Raw genomic sequence first — 6,422 nt, 5'->3', positions numbered from 1 at the left:
TAGTTTAATCACCGGAAGAAGAGGAGGGAAGGGGAGAACGTGGAAAGGAAGAAAGGCATTCTTGTAGTAGCCAAATGGAGACTTTAGCCATTTTGAATACTGAAGGAGATGGTACAAAATGTCCAGTCGCTCTGGAAGTAAATGGCACAATTCATGGTCCCTCCTCTCTCATCTGCAGTTTCTCCTTTCCACCAGTTCCTTCCATCCCTCCTACCATGAACATGAACCAATTCCCTCCATTCTAAAAAAGAAAAAAGGAAAACCACAACAACAACAATAACAATGGACTCAAACAGCTATCACAAAATCACTGTCTTGTCTCCTTTTTAAAAACAAAATTATGATAAAATATACATAACATAAAATTTACTATTTAACCGTGCTTGAGTAGAGTTCTGTGGCATGAAATACATTCCTATTGTTGGGCAACCATCACCACCATCCAGCTTCAAAACTTTTTCATCCTCCCAAACCGAAACTCAGTACCCATTAAACACTAACTACCCCTTCCTCCCTCCCCCAGGCCCTGGCAAGCTCCATTCTACTGTCTGTCTCTAGGAATGTGGCGGCTCTAAGTTCCTCATGTGAGTGGAGTCATGCAGTATTTGTTCTTCTGTAACTGGATTATTTCACTTAGCATAATGTCTGCAAGGTCTATTCATGTGTAGCCTGTGTTTAAATGTCATTCCTTTTTAAGGCCGAACAAAACTCCATTTTATGTAGATACCACACTTGTTCATCCGTTGCTGGACATTTGGATTGTTTCCACCTTTTGATTATTATGAATGATGCTACTATGAACATGGGTGTGCAAATATCCGTTCAAGGCATTCCGTTCAATTCCTTGGGGTATATATTTCGAAGTGGAAATCCCAGAATTAGAAACATGATAAATCTATGTTCAATTTTGGGGGGACCCGCTATACTGTTTTCTGCAGGGGCTGCACTGTTGAACATTCCCACCAGCAGCGCACAAGGGTTTCCATTTCTCCACATCACGTCAACACTGATTATTTTTTTTCTTTTTTTAAAAAATAATAGCTATCCTACAATGTGAAGTGATATTGCCTCTTTTCATGCTTTGAAGCTGAAACTTCAAAATACAGTCTACATGAATTGTCTACAGTCCCTCCTTGTCATTCACTTACTGTAGTCTGCAACTAATTTTTTTTTAAGATTTTATTTATTTATTCATGAGAGACACAGAGAGAGCGAGAGAGAGGCAGAGGGAGAAGCAGGCTCCCAAGGAGCAGGGAGCCCGATGCGGGACTCGATCCCAGGACTCTGGGATCATGACCTGAGCCGAAGGCAGACGCTTAACCATCTGAGCCACCCAGGCGCCCCCACTTACTGTAGTCTGGACTCTGCCCTCACTATGGTGCTCCATATGCCTGTCCCTAAAACCAGCTAGCACTTGAATAACATCAGTCTCTGGTTTCTTCTCAGTTTTCCCTTAGCTGACCTCTCTACTGATTTGGCAGTTTTGATCATTCTCTTTATTAAAATTTTCCTTGGCTCCTGCAGTCCCCAATACAATACCATTTTTCAGTTTATTTCCCACCCCCGACCCTTAGGTAATCTTTATTTCTTTATTACACTTCTCTGTACATTTTGACTTTTTTTTTTTTTTTGCAACAAATATGTGCTACTTTTATAATAAGAAAAGCATTATAGTCTTTTGGAAAAAAGAGATGGGTAGGTGTTTACCAGGCAGATGACTGGGGACAGGTGGGGGAAGCCATTCCAGGCAAAGGGAGTGGCAGAAACACAGATGGATTGGAGGAACAGGGAGAATAGGGTGACATTTTAAGTAAAGTGCAATTCCATCCACATGATGAGAGTTTAGAGGATTACAATGAGGAAAGCGGGACGGGGAAATCCGGCAGAAGTAAGATCTGGGAGGCTCTGATTGCCATGCAGAGTTTACCTTTTTTTTTTTTTTTTTAAGATTTTTTTTTTTTATTTGACAGAGAGAGACACAGTGAGAGAGGGAACACAAGCAGGGGGAGTGGGAGAGGGAGAAGCAGGCTTCCGGCGGAGCAGGGAGCCCGATGCGGGGCTCGATCCCAGGACCCCGGGATCATGACCTGAGCTGAAGGCAGACGCTTAACGACTGAGCCACCCAGGCGCCCCCAGAGTTTACCTTTTTACATGGGCCTTAGGGAAGAAGGATTTTGAAGAGGATAGAGAACGGATCAGATATCGTTTCAGGAACAAGTCTCAGGTGTGTGGGTCAGCTCAGGGGGATAGGGAGGGAGAGGAAGGTGAGCAGGGCAGCTGGGGAGGCCACCGGGGTGGTCCAGGCCATGCTGAGGGCCTGAGACAGGGAGAAGGGGTAGAGAGGGGCAAATGCATAGAAGAGGTAAGAGGGGAAATCAACGGAACCAAGCGATTGCTGGTCTTTTGAGGGGGAAGGTGGGGGGAGGTGTTGGGTTTGAGTGATCGAGGGGATGGCAGTGTCGATTACTGGAATAGAGTAGAGGAGGGGAGGAAGCAGATTTGGGGAGAGCGTCCCTGAGTTCACTTTGGGACATGCTGGGTTCTGTTCCTGGGAGCCGTCCAAGGGAAGAGCAGTTGGGTAATCACCCGTACCTGTGGAGAGTTCATGAGGGCGCTCGAAGCTGAAGATACATACATGAGGAGCACGGAACACATGGGAGTGGCTGAAGCCCTGAGAGTGCGGGGCGCCCAGGAAGACCATGTGCCACGAGGAGGCGAGACCTCAGGGCCGAATCCTAAAGTATCAGTTAGAATTCTTCAGTTGCAAGGAATAGAAAAACCAAATCTAATAAATGTAAGCAATAGAAAACAAAAGAGCTTATTGGAAGCCTGCTGAGGGGTCACAGAACAAATTGCTGAATAAATAGGTCTCAAGGAGGACAGGAAAGAAGGGAGCTCCTGGATCTCTGGGCAGAACCTGAGGCCCGCTGGCTTTGTTAGTTCTGGCTGCTCCTGCAAGAACAGCATAGGCTGGTAGCTGAAATAAACATTTTTTTCTCATAGTTCTGAAGGCTGGAAAGGCCGAGATCAGGGTGCCGGCACCGTTGGGTTCTAGTGAGAGCTGTCTCCACGCTTCCTCACATGGAGGAGAGAAAAGGAGGAATTGCGCTTCCTCTCTCATATAAGGGAGGTGGCTCTTCTTATAAAAGTATTTGTCCACAGGGCAGCCTGGAACTCTCCTGCGTGGGCTGAAGCTGCAGACCATAGGCAGAACTGCTTCTTTTTTCGGGGAAGCCTCAGCCCACATATTAAGGCCTTCCAACTGACTGAATCGGGGCCACCCAGATGCTCTAGGATAATCTCTCTTATTTAAAGTCAACTGATTGTAGCTTTCACCACATCTAAAATCCCTTCACCATGACACCGAGACTAGTGTCTGGTTGAATAACTGGGAGTTGGAGCCTAACCAAATGAATACATCAAAAAGATCATCACAAGCATGTTGTAAGTATTTACCATACTCTAAATATTATTCTCATTATTTTAGCTAGAACATTCTTATGGGATTCTCTGTTTACCCCATTTTTTACAGATGAAGGAATTAAAACTATGAAGGAGTCAACAAGTTGTCTAGCGTTTTACCCTAGTAAAGGGTGGAACAGGAGTTTGACCCAGGGAATCAGACTGCCCAACCAACCAGCTGAGCCATTTGCCCTGCTGCCTCGTTGGAGCAGAAGAGGATTAAGGCCTTGAGAGCAGAGACCAGCTTTACTCACTGTTGTATGCTTAGCACCTCACCTGGAAAATAATAGGGACCCAATTGTTGAATTAACTAGTTAGGGTATAAGATTTAAAATAGTCTGTGTATACTCAAGGGAAGATCAATAAAATCTATTTAATGGGTTCCTCAAACTGCAAATTCCTAAAAACAATTTTCTTAATTTCTATTTAAGTGTTCTTTAGTTATCTAAAGAAATTAAGCAGTTATTTAGTTCAGAGCTGAAGATTTTAAGTAAAATACTTCAAGCGTGAATTTTTTCTAAATTGCTCCTTTAATTTTCTACAATATGGTTTTATCCCTTTATGCATGATATGAAGCCAAATGCCATATGTAATTAAAATTCAATACTTTTATGAGAATACAGAAGGTACTTTCTTCATGAGTTCTTTCTTTGGAAACTAAATAGAACATGTTTAAATTTACTCAGTGACAAAAATTATATTGGTGTTTTCAGTATTTAACTATTTTACTGACATTAGGTCCAAACGTAATTAAATTGCAAAACAAAATCTGTGTAGCCCTTAAGATTTTTTTTCAATTAAGAAAAGTGGAAAAAAACCCCATAAAACAATTATTCAAGATTCTGGATAATCCAAGCGGAGAAACACTTCACAAAAGAAGTGAGAAATGGGGCATGTAAATCATATTGTATTTGTGAGGCTTCTTTTAAAAATCAATGATAGCTGATATTCCGTAAGAACAAAAATCTGAAAGAAATGAGGCAGATTTGAGAGAATCCAAAACTCTAGCATTTTTGAACCAGAAAGGGCCCTTCAAGACTATTTAGTTCTGGGCGCCTGGGTGGCTCAGTCATTAAGCGTCTGCCTTCAGCTCAGGTCATGATCCCAGGGTCCTGGGATCGAGCCCCGCATCGGGCTCCCTGCTCAGCGGGAAGCCTGCTTCTCCCTCTCCCACTCCCCCTGATTGTGTTCCCTCTCTCGCTGTGTCTCTCTCTGTCAAATAAATAAATAAAATCTTAAAAAAAAAAAAAGACTATTTGGTCCTTTCTAGGGCATTTGGCAGATAAAACCAAGAGGCCCAGGAGAATAAATTAAGTACACTGCCCGAGGCCATAGAGTGAGAGCTATTTGAGAGGTATAAATGTATACCTTCCAGTCCTGCCTTGTCAGCCCCCTGGCCCACCTAGGATAGCTTCTTTGGGAGATGGTGCTGTAGGCAGGTGTCCACAACTTCCCCGACAACCAACCACTGGCTCTTAACTCATCCGTAGTTACTCTTTCCTCCCTCCTTCAGATTCCAGGCCTACCCCAGCCTTATAGAGACTCTCACCCCTCCTCAATTTAGGAGTCAGTTTACCTGCTTATGTTTTAGCTTTGTTTTCTCCCTTGGGGTTTAGGGTTCCTAGCTGCTTTGGATTTGAATTCTCTGCTTCCTCTTCTTTTTTTTTTTGAAGGTCCTCATCCTCTTCACATTCTTTCTTTCTTTCTTTCTTTTTTAATAATTTTTTTATTGTTATGTTAATCACCATACATTACATTAGTTTTTGATGTAGTGTTCCATGATTCATTGTTTGTGCATAACACCCAGTGCTCCACGCAGAATGTGCCCTCTTTAATACCCATCACCAGGCTAACCGATCCCCCCACGCCCCTCCCCTCTAGAACCCTCAGTTTGTTTTTCAGAGTCCATCATCTCTAATGGTTCGAGTCTGCCTCCAACTTACTCCCCTTCATTCTTCCCCTCCTGCTATCTTCTTCTTCTTTTTTTTTCTTAATATATATTGCATTATTTGTTTCAGAAGTACAGATCCGTGATTCATCAGTCTTGTACAATTCACAGCACTCACCAGAGCACATACCCTCCCCAATGTCTATCACCCAGCCACCCAATCCCTCCCACCCCCCACCACTCCAGCAACCCTCAGTTTGTTTCCTCAGATGAAGAATTCCTCATATCAGTGAGGTCATATGATACATGTCTTTCTCTGATTGACTTATTTCACTCAGCATAACACCCTCCAGTTCCATCCACGTCGTTGCAAATGGCAAGATCTCATTCCTTTTGATGGCTGCATAATATTCCATTGTGAATATATACCACATCTTCTTTATCCATTCATCTGTCGATGGACATCTTGGCTTTTTCCACAGTTTGGCTATTGCGGACACTGCTGCTATAAACATCGGGGTACACGTACCCCTTCGGATCCCTACATTTGTATCTTTGGGGTAAATACCCAGTAGTGCAATTGCTGGATCGTATGGTAGCTCTATTTTCAACTTTTTTAGGAACCTCCATACTGTTTTCCAGAGGGGTTGCACCAGATTGCATTCCCACCAACAGTGTAGGAGGGTTCCCCTTTCTCCACATCCCGGCCAACATCTGTCATTTCCTGACTTGTTAATTTTAGCCATTCTGACTGGTGTGAGGTGGTATCTCATTGAGGTTTTGATTTGGATTTCCCTGATGCCGAGCGATGCTGAGCACTTTTTCATGTGTCTGTTGGCCATTTGGATGTCTTCTTTGGAAAAATGTCTGTTCATGTCTTCTGCCCATTTCTTGATTGGATTATTTGTTATTTGGGTGTTGAGTTTGATAAGTTCTTTATAGATTTTGGATACTAGCCCTTTATCTGATATGTCATTTGCAAATATTTTCTCCCATTCTGTCGGTTGTCTTTTGGTTTTGTGGACTGTTTCTTTTGCACAGCAAAAGAAACAGTCCACAAAACCAAAAGACA

The sequence above is a fragment of the Callorhinus ursinus genome, unplaced genomic scaffold (genome assembly GCF_003265705.2).
Source record: "Callorhinus ursinus isolate GAN/ISIS: 27379988/994484 unplaced genomic scaffold, GSC_fseal_2.0 scaffold6, whole genome shotgun sequence".
NCBI classification, from domain to species: Eukaryota; Metazoa; Chordata; class Mammalia; order Carnivora; family Otariidae; genus Callorhinus; species Callorhinus ursinus.
Note: the sequence above shows the minus strand (reverse complement) of the source record.